Source organism: Zalophus californianus, chromosome 4 (genome assembly GCF_009762305.2).
Source record: "Zalophus californianus isolate mZalCal1 chromosome 4, mZalCal1.pri.v2, whole genome shotgun sequence".
Classification (NCBI taxonomy): Eukaryota; Metazoa; Chordata; class Mammalia; order Carnivora; family Otariidae; genus Zalophus; species Zalophus californianus.
Window position 1 is genome coordinate 26,485,677 of NC_045598.1, and position 16,243 is coordinate 26,501,919.

Genomic DNA, 16,243 nt, shown 5'->3' on the forward strand with positions numbered 1-16,243 from the left:
CTCTCGGCCTTGCCGGTGCCCACTTCCCTTCCAACAACAGCTCAAAGGAAAAAACTCACCATCTTGGTACAAATGCGATAATTTATAAGCATGGGGCAGTGTGAATCCAGAATTAGAAAGGAAACATTTCTGTAAAGGAAACATCATTTGCAGAGGCATGGTTCCACTGAAATACTCTCCTGATTTACATTACTAAGCAGTACACCTAGCATCTCAATCTGAAGCAATTGCATTTAGGTCCTCTCCAAGATCTAGGGAGAGCAAGGCTGGCTTCTCATTTACATAACTACAAGGGCCCATTCAAGAGGTTCTGCCAAGAACAAAGGGACAGTCTGCCCTAAAGGTAAATTCCAGTCTCTACCCTAAAAGACAAAAACTGCACATAATTTTTAAAGTAAGTTTTTCAACTTCAAAAATTGTAAGGTCCAATCTTCCAGGTGCCCTGTTATATAAGAAGCAGAAGGAGGATGATGGGTTTGAAGACAGAGATGGTGTCATGTCTATCTCTAGACAAGCTAACGCCCAGCTCAAGACTCTCTGCACACGTAATAGGTTCTCATTAAGTAAGAGTCAAATGGGATAGAGTATACAGGGGCAGGTGTGAGATCCAGGCCGGGATCAGCCTGAAAATAAAGACTGGAGAGACATGAACACCTATCTATGCAAACCACAGGTAGCCAAAGGAGGTTTTCTCTGGTAGGAAGATGCTGTAGGTTTAGTTCCTCCATCAAAGCTGAGCACTCAGACCTTTGGCCTGATCACACCTTCAACTGAGAGCACATGGCTCTGGGTCCATGGAGTTTGGTTGTGGCTTGAATAATAATACTAATGGCCATGTAATAATAATACTAATAGCCAATGCAGGATCATATGCATCAGCTCACTTAATAATCACAACAACCCCGTTGCAATAGGAAGAAGGTACCATGAGGAACATATCATTAACATTCCCAATTAATAAATGGGAAGGCAACACACAGAGAAGTTAAGATATTTGCCTTTTCTGTAGCAGATTGGACAGTAAATGTTTCCAATTTTGCAGGCCAAACGGTCTCAATTACAATTCTGCAAATTTACATTTGTAAAGCAAAAGCAGCCATAAACAATATGTAAATGAATGAGTGGGACTGTGTCCCAATAAAAGTTTATTTCCAAAGTCAGGCAGCGGGCCAAATATGGCCCACAGGCTGAAGTTTGTCAATCCTTGAGCTAGGAGGTAGTTGGACATTAGAGTCCAAGTTCTTAACCATTCATTACCCACATCCTTCTCTAGAAGCTGAAGTGAGCAAGTCCCAGAGTATAGACCATCAAGGATGCAGGAGGCAGACTTCACTTATCAGCCTGGACCTGTGGTTCCACACCTGACGATCCCAACCTTTGTCACACCACTCACTAATGATCCTTTTCTGTCTTGGGAATGGCAACTGAATCCACAGGTCAGGAAGGATAGGAGGTAAAGGTTAGAGCAGGGCTTAATAGGATAGGGAGCATTAGGGAACAGGCAGGTTATTGAGGCTAAAATAGCATGAGATGGGGCAGGACATTAGGAATTATGCTGGTGACAATGTGATGATTTCCAACATGCTCACTTTGTGCCCAGTACTAAATGTTTTACATGCAGCATCTGCCTCATGAGTTGAATTGTGTGCCCCACCTCCAAAATTCATAAGCTGAAATCCTAACCCATAGTACCTCAGAATGTGGACCTTAACTGGAGAGTTGGTCTTAGCTTATCTTTACCTAAATTAAAATGAGGTCATTTGGGTGGGCTTTTATCCAATATGACTGGTGTCCTTATAAAAAGAGAAATTTGGAAACAGGCACACATACAAGGAACATGAACATGAAGGTGAACATGGACATGAAAGTGGCCATCTACAAGCCAGGGGGAGAGGCCTGGGACAGACCCTCCCTCATGGCCCTCAGAAGGAGCCTACCCTGCCCACACCTTGATCTCAGACCTCCAGGCTCCGGAGCTGTGAGACAATCCATTTCTCTGGTCTAAGGTACCCAGGTTGTGGTACAATCTCTCAGCCATCATTACCACTCTGGGAGCTCAGCTCTGTTATTGTCTCTATTTTACATAAACTAAACTTCATGGGGGTTGAGTGACCTGCCTACAGGCACACAGATAGGAAAAAGTGGAGCTAAAATCTGAACCAAGCAGACTTTGCCAGATTCCAAACAGATAAAGGTTCCAAACTGAATGTGTCACCCAGAATATGCCTCTTTGGCCTAAGGATTATTTTCAGCTGAGGGTAATTGAGAAGAAGCAGATACAAGAAAAACTCTCTCTCCTTTGCCTAAAAGCAGGACACAAATTTACAAAGGTGCCCCTCCTCCCCTCTCTACCAGGAAGGACACAGGTCAATCCCCAGAGACATCTTTAGACCCTTACCAGTGAAGAAGACACCGACTTAACTCTGCATAACAAACCATATTCTTGATTACTGTGCTTTTCCTGGTCACCACTCCCCTGTCCCATAACTGACCTCCCACACCTTTCTTTCTTTTGCCTTTAACTGAAGAAGGTATTTAAGCCTGAGTTCCAAACCACCTCTCTGAGTTACTCATTTTCCCCTGGGGATCTCCCATACAGAGATGAGGTATACATGTTAGTAAACTTCTATTTGTTTTTCTCTTGTTAATTTGTCTTTTATTACAGGGGTCTCAGCCAAGAACTCAGAAGAACAGAGTGAAAATTATTTCTCCTCCCCTATACATATTTTAACCACTAATCTATCCCACACTGCGAGGGGTGCTGGAGTCAGGGAGAGGGTGGAATGGCTCTTATCACCTCTCACATATATCTGCTCCCTACACCCCCACCTTTGAGGGTAGACCTTGACCTTTCAAACCTCCTGAAGATCCCACGCTTGCCACCCCCCATGCACTACCCATGTCTGTCTTAGGGGAAGGCTTTGCTCTGAACTTGGCAGAGTTGGTTCCAAAGAGTAGGGAGCTGGGTGGCTATGTAATGTGCTCTGTCCCCACAGGAGGAAGGTAATTTCCCCGCAAGCACCAAGGGGTCAATGGGACTGTCAGCTTGCTCAGGGAAGAACCCACCTTGTCCCCTCAGACACCCATGGCCAGCAGACACTGTGGTTGGCCTGTCTCTTCTCATTAGGCCTGAGGGGTCAGGAGGCAGCTTGGCCAGTGGCTTGCTGTAGCAGCTTCTGCCTGGAGACCAGAGCTCCACTGTGGAGACACTGTGGCTTCCAGCCCCAAGTCACCTTGTCTGCTCTGAGAGCTTTGGCCTCCCTGGCTAATTAGCCCAGGACTGGTGCTGTCCAGAGGCCTTCTGCACAGAGACAGCCACACGCGTGGCCTTTCACAGACAGGAGGGGCCTGTTGAGGCTGTTTTAAGAAAACAGGATTGTCAGAGTCCAACAGATACTTAGTATTTAAGAGGCACAAGTTAGCAAGGTTAAAAGCTGAAAAATAAACACACACACATACCACATACACATGCAATTTCAAACAATCCTTAAGACTAAACAGGAAGATATGCCTGGGAAATCCACCCTCCTTACTTCTGCCAGTGGCTCCACCGTCCTGTAGCACACAAACAACATCCTGAGAATCCCCCACCCCACTGTGCACTCAGCCCCCACACTGCAGGGATTTGCTCTTGGCAGTGCAACTCCTATCTTGTCCCCCACACCAAGCCTGTGGACTCTGCCCTCACTCTGGCCCCATCTCTGGCCTGGATCACTATGACTTCTATCTGGTCACTCCCCCACCATATCCATCCTCTGTAAAGAATCTGATCATGTCATCCTTCTGCTTTAATCATTTCACGGTACCCCACTGCCAAGCTGCCCCCATGGGATAGTAATTAGTATTTAGAGGCACAATTTAGCAAGGTTTGCCCTTGATCTTCAGCACTGGGTTTGAACTGAAGCTCTACCTAACTTCCATGTGGCCATGAGCAAATCTCTTCAACTTGGGGCTTCCCCACCTATAAAATGGGGATAATCTTATTGACCTCAAATGTCAAACCACTGCCTTCAAAGATCAAACCACCATGACGGGTTAAAGTAATCAGCACCTTGAAGATGTTAATGACTCAGTAAAGTATGGCTTCTATGATTATCAACCCAGGAAGGAGAAGGGGCTTGTCCAGGGTTACCTGGTCGATTAGCAGCAAGTCCAAGTCTTCCAAACCCCATGATACTTCAAGCTCTCAACAACTGTTTGTTGAGTGAATGATCGTCAATCAGTCAATCTCAGCCTCTTCTGCTACTCCTCTAGGCATTAAGTCCCGTGTCTATTAAGCTTACTAAATCTATTAAAATCCATGCAAGACAAAGGTAAGGAAACTCAGCTTCCTTTTTTTGGCCCAGGCTAATCTTTCTCAAGACTCAAGTGAGCCACCTGGTGCTCCTATCTGGGATTGTGTGAACAAACCAAAAATGGCTCAGACCTCCTAAGCCCTGTGCTGGCTCAGCTGGGCTTTTGTGACTAAAAAGATGCTGTCCCTCTGTTTCCACATAAGGGTGCTTTATTCTGCACTGTAGCTCAGCAAAGATTTCCTGAGCTCCTATAATTGACCCAGGGTTAGGTGGCAAGAGAGTTGGACACAGAAATGCTATCTGTAATGGAATAAATCTACCTGTTGAGAGTGACACTAGGTGGAGCAACTGAGCCCTTGGATGTGGGCAGTCTCAGGAACCAAGCTCAGAGGACTTCCTCAAAATGTGTGGGAGGACATCCAGAGCCCAGTGGGAACCAGGCCTCCACCCTGCTACAGTGAATTAGCCTGTACCCAGTGCAGTCCTACTGAAACCCACAGCCTTTTGCTACCTGGGCTTGAAACCTGAGCATCTTTCTTGACACTTTTCTCATCACCAACACCCCCCAAACCCTGTCCATCCTATCTCCCAAATTTGTCCATTTCCCTCCAACACCACTGCCACCAGCCTATTCCCAGTCAGCCTGGCTTCTCTCCTGGACTATTGCAATCACCTCCTTCTGCTGTCCCTGTTTCCAGCCTCACCCCTTGCTACAACCAAAACAACCATTCCCTTAAAACCTAGCAAAGTCCATATTCTTATTGCACATGGGAAAAAGTCCAAAATCCTTAACTGGGCTGACAAAATCTTAACATTCTATCCTTTGGCCCAATCTGACCAGAGCCCTGATATACCTGCTTTGAGAGTGTCGATTCCTTCTCTGCTCCAGGCCTCAGCGTGTGTTATTCTCCCTGCCTAAACACCGTTGCCCCCTCTTCTTCCCTTCCTGAATTTATTCGGTGAGTGTCTATAGAGTGTCAGGGATGTGTCAGGCACTGTCCTCATAAGGTTCAGAGTCTCATGGAGGAGTCAGAGATTAATCAAATAACCACACAGGTATATAATTTAAAACTGAGATCAGTGCAGTGGAGGGGAATGACACAGAGACCTAACCTTGCAACCTGGGAGGGCTTCCCTAAAGAAAGGATCCTTTAGCTGAGAGGTGCATAGTCGTTCAGGAACTGGAGGAATGGGAGGCTGGGGTTTTGAGTGGCCCCATTCCACACTACGTGGGAAGAGCCCACCTGCCATGAGAGTAAAGGAAGCAAGCAGGTGAAAGGAAAAAGGGGTCTTAAAGGTCATTGTGCCCCTGGTTCCTAGCCTGAGGCCCCTGAAGCTTCTGCTTCTTATTTTCATAGGCACCCCATCTTTCTTTCATAGGCTAGAAATGAACAAACCCTGACCAATAAAATGATGATGCTCCCAACATGTGTTGGCAGGGCCTTTGAAAGCACAGAGACTTGGGCTAAACTCCTGGAACCTCCACTCTGCATTATGTCCCTGGGCCAGTTACTTCCCTGTGTGAGTTTTAGTCACCTTAGTTGTAAAATGGGACAATATTGTTTCCTTTGCAGGGTTCTCTTGAGGATGAGTTGAGATGGAAGGCATGTCCCTTCTATAGTGAGCTGCAGAGGGATCGACAAGCTCGTGCAATTTGCAATCTGAGTGAGGGTAAAAGAGTGAGGGGTCTCTCGTGCTCTGGGCCAGAATCCAGACATGAAACTTGGTTGGGCTCAAAGAGGCAAAAGCAGAGAGCTCAAATTTCTCATCAGAGAGAGAAGCCAGCAAAACCATTTAAACTGTTGATGTATTCCATTAAAATTGACGAACTTTCTGGTGGAGAAAAGTGTAATTGAATCCCTGGACCACTCAATATTAAATAGGTTCCCTGATTCCTTTTCCCCACCCTCAACCCTCCAACTATGAAGGAAAACAGGGTGTATATAAATGTCTGCTACTTAGCACTTGACCATCCCTTCAAACTGATAATCGCTTGGCTCTGGTCCAGCAAGCAGAGAAATGAAGGATGGTTGATAAGACCATGTAAAATCTGGACCCTTCCCTTAGAGCCCAGTGACATCCCTCTTTTATCCTGCCTGAATTTATAACCTTAGGGAGTCCAAAGAATGTGCTGTTGGTGGCAACACTGGGCTCCCTAATTATACCTCAGCAGGTAGCAACCTCACACAGCCAGCCACACAGAGCAGTAGAATGGCAGGCTTCCCCCACAGAGGCAGAAGATCCCTAAAGGAGACAAAAGGGGTGGTTGAACCCAATACACTCAGCCCCTTTTCCCAAACTCACTAGTGAGAATAATCACTTGTCTTCTCTAAGAGGAGAGAGGAAGGTGCAGAGAGAGGTCAGGAAACACCAGGAGTGGAAAATAAGTACATGACGTTAACATCATTAACCCCATCCTGTGCCGTTTACACTGGTCTTCCTTTTGGCTCTGCAAAAATGTCATGCTTCTTTCTACCCCAGGACCTTTGCACATGCTTGCTTTTGGCATTGAGCGATACTTGGAACACTATCTTCTTTTCTCCCTTTGTCTGGTGGCCCCTTACTCATCTTTTAGGTTTTAGCTTAAACATCAATTCCCAGGAAACTCTTCATGATCTCCCATACAAGGTCACATGCCCCTGTTATATGCTCTCCTGGCTTCTGGACTTCCTCTTTGAAGCATTTGTCATGACTTTAAGTATATAATTATTTATATGATAACTGACAAATGTCTGCTTTCTCAATAAGACTACATGCACTGAGGGCAGAGGCTATGTTTATGAGGATGTCTACTGTATCTCCAGCCACAGTTTCAGCACTGGCACATGGTAGGTGCTCAAAATATTGCTTTTTTACTACTTATTATTTTGATATACTTTCATTTTGTTTGAATTTTATTTCTTTTTTAACAGCTTTATTGAGGTATCAATATACAAAAATTCACATAATTGGAGCACCTGGGTGGCTCAGTCAGTAAGCGTCTGCCTTCAGCTCAGGTCATGATCTCAGGGACCTAGGATTGTGCCCCACATGGAGCTCCCTGCTCAGCGGGGAGCCTGATTCTCCCTCTGCCCCTCCCCAGGACCTCCCCCCTTCATGGATGCCCACACTCTCTCTCCAATAAATAAAATCTTTAAAATTAAAAAAAATTCACATAATTAAGGTATACAATTTGATGACTTTGGACATAAGCATACACCCATGAAAGCATCACCACAATCAACATAATAAACACATCCATCACCTCCAAAAGTTTCCTCATGTCCCCTTGGTTTGGGTTTTTTTGGGGGGGTTTTTTGTTTTTATTTTTGTGTTAAGAACACTTAACATTAAATCTATATTCTTAAATGTTTTAAGCACACAATGCCATATTGTTAACTACAGGTGCCATGTTGTATAGCAAATCTCTACAACTTTTTCATCTTGCTATCTGAAATACTACACCTATTGAACAGCAAAGCCTCATTCCTCACTCTCCAGTCCCTGCAACCACCACTCTACTCTCTGCTTCCATGAACTTGACTATTTTGGACACCTCACATGAGTGGAATCATGCAGTATTTGCTCTTCTGTGACTGGCTTATTTCACTTAGGATAATGTCGTCCAGCTTCACTGGTGTTGTAGCATGTGGTAAGATTTCCTTCTTTTTTAGGGCTGAATATTATTCCACTGTAAGTATACACCACATTTTCTTTATCCATTCCTCCATCAATGGATATTTAGGTTGTTTCCATTATTCGGGCTATTGTGAATAATGCTGCATTGAACATGGGAGTGTGGGTATCTCTGTGAGATCCCCTGATTTCAATTCTTTTGGATAAATTCCCAGAAATGGGATCGCTGGATCACAGGGTAGCTCTGTTTTTCATTCTTTGAGGAACCTCCATACTGTTTTCCATAGCAGCTGTACCATTTTACATTCTCTGGTGGCTTAAAAGATTAATGAAAGAAGTAATTGTAGTTAGCTCACAAAGTCATTTTAAGTACTTTACACACATTAACTCCTGTAAGGTTTATAAGAACCCTGAGGGGTATACTTTCAGTACCTCCATTTTACAAGCAGGAAAGCCGAGACACCGAAAGTTCAGAAACCGTGCTCAAGGTCACACAGCTGAAACTGGAGCTGGGATCAGAAGGCAGGCAGACGAACCCAGCGACAGTATTCACAATGCTCTGGGTCACCTCTTGAGGAAAGGGGTGTGAAAGCTTCCCAGGACTAGAGAGGTGGGGGATGGCAATAGTGCAGAGACCAGCCAGAGGGAAACAGAGACTGGGAGAAAAGTCAGAAAAGAACATCTTAGCCGTGACACTGAGGTGCTGAGCCAGGGTACACCTGTGATCTGGGGGTGAAATGTGGGGACACAGAGAAACCCAGAGTTCACTTCTGCCTCTGGAATTATAAGCCCGGCCATGAGCTTCCGTCCTGGGAGTAGGCACACGGGTGTGCCTCAGGGTGGTCCAGCTGTGGGCACCTCTGCCTCCCTGGGGTTCTTGGCACACCTGAGGATAACCTCTGCCTCCTACCGGTTGTCAGGAGACGATACGCACAAAACACTCAGCCCAGCGCCTGATACAGTAAACATTTGATAAATGTTTTTAAAACCTTTCAGAAGGGCCCACACATGTGCCATAGCCCTGACCAAGGCCTAACCGATGCCATGGGGTGCCTCTCCCTGGAGGGGATCTCCCAGGGGGCTAATCATGAATTAACTCCGCCACTGAAGTCCTATGGAGATGGAATGCTGCCACCTCCATGGCTGCACCTGCATGGTCAGCATCTGGCAGGCTCGTTGTTTTAAGTGATGAGCAATTGTCATTTTCTGTCGCCTGCATGATAAATCACTTTAAGAACTCCATTCTCTCGACAGCATAAGTAATTACAGCCCTGGTGTCTGGGGCCCTGGCACCGATTAGGAGGGAAGCAAACAATGTTGGAGCTGATGCGGATTCATTTTTCTTTTTCACAAGGTCCTGGAGGCCACAGGGTCAGACAGGCAAGCAGGTCCCTTCCTGGGCTGGAAGATGCACCCCCTCACATGCCTTAGCACCTTCAGACCTACAGCCTGGAGACAGCCCTGCACTAGCCGCCCCGCAAAGCCCCTCACCCCCTTTTCCCTAGCTGTCTTGGAGACGTGATTCCCATATGGACCAGTGATTAGGAGAAAAATGTATTATATTCTAATAGGGAGAAATAATTCAGCTAGATAATAAGGGAGGGAAGAGTACCTTATAAGAGGTTCTGTGTGTGGTGACTGCACTTGGGAAGATCTTATCTATTGTGTTTTCTTGGTAGACATGGAATGTATTGAATTGGTGGAATCGGTCAACATCTTGGAGTCAGTAAGCATCTCGGTGACCCAGGAATGACAATGAGGATAAGACTGAATGATCCTGACATTCTTGGAACCTGAGATGGAAATCCCAGAACAAACCTTGGGAGCCGTTTGTGCACAGGATAGAGAATCAAAGCACACAGGTTCGGGCTTGGGTGGCGTAAATGATGTATGAAACAGAAACGCTCAAGAAGGTCTTGGGCACTGTCCCTGCTAGCGTTTCTTCCGCCACTATGGTGCTACGGGCATAAATAATCCCAGAGATCCCAGCCATGCACCTGCGTGCCTACCCCTGGCCAAGAGCTGGGGGAGGTCATTCTCCTGGCAGCCTCTGTGATTCCACTTGGAGCCTATCCTGACAGCCTCCTGTCTTGATGACTTATCCCAGCCCCTTATCAATAGCCAGAGAGATGTGAGCTTTTCCAGAAGTGATTACCTTGAGAGTCAGCAAACAGTCCTGGGCAATGACACCAAAAATAAAAGGCTAGAGAGATGTACACGATTAAATAAGTTTGGGAAATGCTGCATACCAGTAACCTTCTTTAGGAAAGTCGCAATACATTAGCATTTTAAAAGCTCTGAGAAGTCCTGTTGTAAATAACCTGTTTAGCTTTTTTAACCCCTTGTTTCCCAAGCTGCTTTGGTTAAGGGACCTTTCTCATGTATACCTAGGAACATTCTGCTGAATCCTCTTTGGGAAAATGTTTCTTGGCACAGTTAAGACCTTTGACCGTGGGTAAGAGAGGAGGACTGGAGCCTGATTCCACGCAGGACCTCAGTGACCTGACCAGAGAGGAGATGCTGAAACCTGCTGTGTTTACCTGAGTAACTCACATTTGCTGGGCACTTAGTTGAGCTCATGGGTTTCTGGGTGCAGAAACTTGAGGTGTAGAGGAATCAAAGTAATGTGTGCAGTGATATATATATATAAGAAGTGGTCAAGCCAGGATTGGATGTTGGCCTTCCAGACACATATGCCACATAAACCCTCTGGGCTTTAATTTCCTTATTTATAATATGAGGGAAATGACCATTGTATCTACCCTTATAAGGCTGACATGAGGATTAAATGAGGTAATAAAGGGCTTCATGCAGGGCTTTAGCACATAGTAAGCGCTTAAGAAGTGTTATCAGCACAACAGACCCCACACAAGGCCGTACTTACCCTCTCTGGGGATGGGGAGCTCATTATCTTACAAAGCTCTTGACACTTTCAGACAGCTCTAGGTATTAGAATAGCCACCTGCTACTGAGCCGAAAACCTGTCTCCCCTTCCCCTACATCCTGACTCTCCCCTGGAAGCTGCTCCAACCCTTTCCCCCTTGCAGCTCAGAGACCACAGACTGGGATGGCATCCCTGAGTCCACTCACTTTTCCTCTCCCACCCCCCACCCCCAGTACACTGAGCTTGGATGACAAGGCACTTTGCCATCAGGTTAGGACCTCTGAGCTTTTCTCCCTCACACCTCCTTTGGGCAAGATCCCTGGTTTCTCCAACTGGAAAGGCCAGCCTCTGCCACAGAGCACTCAGCCCCAGAGCACTCAGCCCTTGGAAGCTGAAGAAAGGTAAAACACACCCTATCAGCCAGCCCAACCCACTTGGGTGGTCAGGATGGGGATGGGTCAGCCTCACACCTTACTCAGCTCCCCAAAGAGAACCAAGAGCAGGAAAAGGGATGCCAGCCAGGCCTCACTGTGCACTTCATTTCAGGCTGACTGAGATCAACTAACCATTGTCGAGGGCCCCAGGGAAGGTCCAGCCTGCCTGCTGGACCTGGAGCCAGTGGACACCGGCTCAGGGAGGGTGAGGGCAGGACATGATGCACATTCCCAGCAGCATCCTGAAGATGAGGAGCCCTGGGGAGGCAGAGGGGGAATGACCAGCGTTGTGATGCACATTCCAGCCCTGTTCTCCGTGCTTTATGTGTCCATTAACACATTTATCCTCCTAAGATCCTATCTGCTCCCATTTAGGAGATGAGCAAACCAAGCCAAGGAGAGGTTAAGTAACTTGCCCAAGACCGCACACCAAAGAAGCAACACAGGTGGTGTTTGAACCCAGGATCTAGAGCCTGTGTCTTAATCTCAGAACGACACTGTCTTCCCAACACTGTTGGGAAGCATCTGGAACAGTCTGGGGAAGAAAGAAACAGAGGATAGGAGGTTAGAACAGAGACTAGAAGGGTGTGGAGAATTCAAAAATTTAGAGACAGAGAAAGGCCATTGCCCAGGAGAACAGCAGGGGAACGGCAGGGGGACGGACCCGGCACAAGCAGCAGGCAGACAGGATGACCACTTGCCAAAGCAGAGGCCATGGGTAGGAAGAGTGTGATTTCACCCTCACAGAGGAGACAGGGCCGGGGGGGGAGGGGGGGGCAGAGTCCTCACCACCCGAAGCAGCACACAGTCCTGCAGAGAGGTCACTTGAGAGGGCCTCTCCGCAGGCCTAGCATCTCCCCAGGAAGGGAATCTGGTAACTGCTCAGCTTATATCCATAAAGCAAGTCAGACTCCAGTAGGAAGCTTCTGGAGTCCCATTAGTGCCGAAACGGCCCAATGCCGCCCCCCTCCACCCTTGCAATGAATTAGCTCCATGGCGGAGATAGAGGAGATGCCAGAGCCCCCCCTCGTCTTCCCTTACCTTGGGACAAATTAAATCAAATTCCACTGCACGGCCTGAAGGCATAAACTCTGTTAGCTGCACCAATATATTCTGCCAGGCAGGCAGGCTCCCAGGTACTAATTACTTTATTCAGCAAGTTAAACAAATGATATGATATCTAAATTCGAAGGAGAGGCACCCAAGAGTTATGGAGCACATACCACTGGGACTTGACAATGAACAAAGCAAACCAGAATTGCTAAACCAACAGCTCAAACTATTTATCTGTGTATCCTTCAAGGTTGAGTTCAAGGCTTCTGTTCACCCCTCCTTATTGAAGCCATCTCCATGAGCCTTTGCTCCCCAGGAGGCTGTGTGGCCTGCTGGTTAGAGCACAGCCCTGGTCTCGGCTGGAGGGGCTGCTCCCGTGGACTAGCTGTGTGACTCGGCTCATCCACATCATCTAAGCTTCCAGGTCCTTAACTGTAACGTGGGGATACCAAGAGCTCCTGCCTCCTAAGGTTGTTGCCAGGGTTTCTAGACAAACTGTGCAAGGATGTTAGCACAAAGCACAGTCTCCAGAGATGGGAACTATTTCTGTTTTTATCCTCATTGTTGTTATGGTTATTTATGTCATTAGTAGCCATTGCAATGTGGGGCCTCCAAGGGGTCCCCCAATAGGTAGCAGCCCTCTTGGCCTAGTCCTGAAAATAATTATTAGATAAAACAAATAGATGGAGATCAAAATATTGGCATTATTACTGACAGAGGCTGAGTTGGAAAATGTAGCTTCATGTGCAAGAGGATGGGCTGGGCGGGGAGTGAATCCTCAGTTGCAAGTCATGGAAGTGCTGACCAGGGCAGACTTCTGGGCCCGAGGCGGCCCCAGCAAGACGTGCAGCAGAGCAGAGCCCTCAGGTTCTCCTCTGGGCCAGACCCCTCCCAGGAGGGAGGAAGTACCCCCATTATTCTTCCTAAATTTACCGATTGGAAAGACGTCATTCCATCTCCCCAGGGTGGCAAAAATAAATGGGGTGGAAAGGGACCTGGAGCTACACTAATTGTACTCCTTTTACAGGAAGAAACTTCTAGAGTTGGGGGGAAAACCTTTCCCAGTACACATAGGAGACAATGAGAGGTGGTGGCTCTGGAGTCCAACAGGATGGATCTGAATCCATTCTTCCCTCACTTATGTGTTATGTGATTTGCAGAAAGAACCTTAATCTCTTTTATTAAGGCCCCAATAAAATCTGATTTTAGTAGCACACAAATCATTCAAAAAAAGTTGCCTGCATTTCCCTGAGCTTGATCCTTAGTCCTTTATTCCCAGAATCCAGAAACTTCTAGGACTCCTGAGCCTGGCATTGCCTTGGGACTTTGGCTTTCTGATCTTCCTCCACTCATGTCCTCATTGATGACTCTGCTGTCTTCTTCTAGAGCTTCTAGAGCAAAGACAAAGCTCACAGGTCCCCAGGCAGAGCCATGACAGGCCCAGCCACTCCACATATATAGATATCTTTCATGGTTGACCATGGCAGCATTAATTGTAGGACATGACCTCACCCTCTTGGTTATGATTGATTGAATAGCAGTGAGCACATGACTCAACCTGAGCCAATCAGGTTCTCCTCCCAGTAAAGAGTGGAATTCATAATTCACACTGCTAAGAAAGTTGGAAACTGATGCCATGTGTCAAAAGCATAGATAAAACTGAACGAGAGAGAGAGAGAGAGAGGGAGAGAGAAAGGTTGAAAGGTGAAGCACAGTCCCAGAGAAATGCAAAGATGAAAGATCCTCTGGCTCCAAAGAGAGCGAAACACATAGACAAGGTGACTGCTATGGTTCTTGGTGGCTTCCAATGATCTCTGCATTACTGCAAAAAAAAAAAAAAAAGTCACTATTTTTGTTTAAGGCAAGCTGGTCTGTGATACTTGCAAATTAATGAATCTTAATTAAAATACTCAGAATGGTTGAGAGTCAAGCCATCGAGCCTAGAGTGCATACTAAACCCCTCTAACTGCACATCCGCTCTCTCAGGGGTCTATGGGGAAGGTTCTGGAGGGACCTGGGCCCCTTTTCCAGAGGGAGGAACAAAGTCTGAAAGCAAAGCCGGTGAGATGTGCTGACTCAAAGCCTACTCCCTGTATCCTAGACCTATTAGAATCTGGAATCCCCAATCAGGCGGCAATCCTCATTCCAAGACTCCTATTACAGTGGTTCTCCATGAAGGAAAACGGTAATTCTCAGCTCTACTGGGGGATTTTCTTCTAAGTAGTTTTGTTTGAGTTTTACCAATAGAGGCACTATTCTGACAGTCCAGCACTCTTACTTGCCCACACTGTTGGATCTGAAGACCTTCTCATTAATGTACCAGAAAAAGAGAAATTCACCTTTTCCTTGACTGAATTTGACCTCAACCCACTGGCAGTCTGGGTGCTTTCAGTAAGAAGGCAATGGGGCCATTGGGTCACCCGCTCCCCACGTGCGTACACCAAAGGGTGGATGTGGTCTGGGGGAGGTACTCAGAGTGATTTTGGGGGGCAAGTCAGAGGCCACGGGAAGGTTCTGTACCCTGGCAGGGGACCCAGGATTCCTAACCAGGCCCTGACACTTGTTTCTCAGTAAATGTTTGATCAATACATTAATCCGGTCAGTCACTCTGGCCTCATCCCCCATCAGCCCCGTCCCACCCACACTCACTCCCTTACTGTCCTTCAGATGTTGTCTTGCCTCCATCTGACCTGCCACTGCTCTTGATGAGACAGATCTTGAATCCTTCTACCAGAGACCAGCAAAAATAACTCTCTGGACTCCCTGTTTGCTCCCTCTCTCTGCCCTAATCTAGGTTTCACAAGAGGGGTTGCCCTGTGGTCTTCCTCAGAGAGCCCTTGCATTCCTCAGGTAAGTAGGAGTTCCCACCAAGGACCCCTGAGACCTGCTCCTGCCTAGATCTGAAGCCCCATCTCTTACCCTCCCACTTGTACTGGAAGGGTATTGAACAGCTGACCTCACGATGTTCCTTCAAGACTCCATGCCCTTGTGTAGGCAGCTTCCCTCACGTGGAGCACCAGATCTCCCACTCTACCCTTTGTCAGTCCGGCTGCTAACTCTTACATCGCCTTCACGACTCTCCCCCTGCACACGTCTGACCCCACTCCTCTGTTCCCTCCCATGGGCCCCTCTCCAGCACTGCTCACCTCCTAAAGTAACTGACGGTTTACTTGCCTGTATCCACCACACAGCTGTGAGCACCCGGAGGGTAAAGATGCAACCTATGCCTCTTTGGTACCAAGAAGAAACAATGATTGCTATTCACAATAAGAACTGACTATAGCTGCTTTTACATCCTAGAGGACGGCGAAATTCCTATCAGAGGAGATGGCTTTTTATTTAGGAAAATACATGGAGGCACCTGTTTGGAGTTAAAAGTGAGACTCCCCAAGGCATGGTCTCAAAGGAGCAAATACATCAAAGTGGGAGGTGAATTGCATAACAAAGTGAAGAAACTCGAGTTGTGGGGGGGGTGGGGAATGTCCAGGCGAGAAGGCAGGCAACTCTTGGGAGAACAGAGGGAAGTGAGGAGTGTGAAAAGGGGGATGGGGATGGGGGCCCTGTGGGGCACCCAGATCAGATGGGGGGCCACCAAATGTGGGGCGCTCCGATTGCGTGAAGGCCAGCAGCATAGGTGGTGATAGAATTCACCCAAGGCAGATCAAAGGACTGGCAGCTGACTGAATACAGCAGAGGGGAGCGGCAGGCAAGACAGCAGACGACAGACTGCCACAGGCCGTGGTGAGGGACCACAGTTACAAGGTGGAGTGAGGGAGTCTGGGGTGTATGGCAACCCCCCCTTATTTTTTAAGATTTATTTATTTATTCCAGAGAGAGAGAGAGAGAGCAGGAGCGGGAGGGGCAGAGGAAGAGGGAGAGAGAATCTCAAGCCTACTCCGCCTGAAATCACAGCCTGAGCCAAAACCAAGAGCCAGATGCTTAATGACTGCACCCTGCCAGGC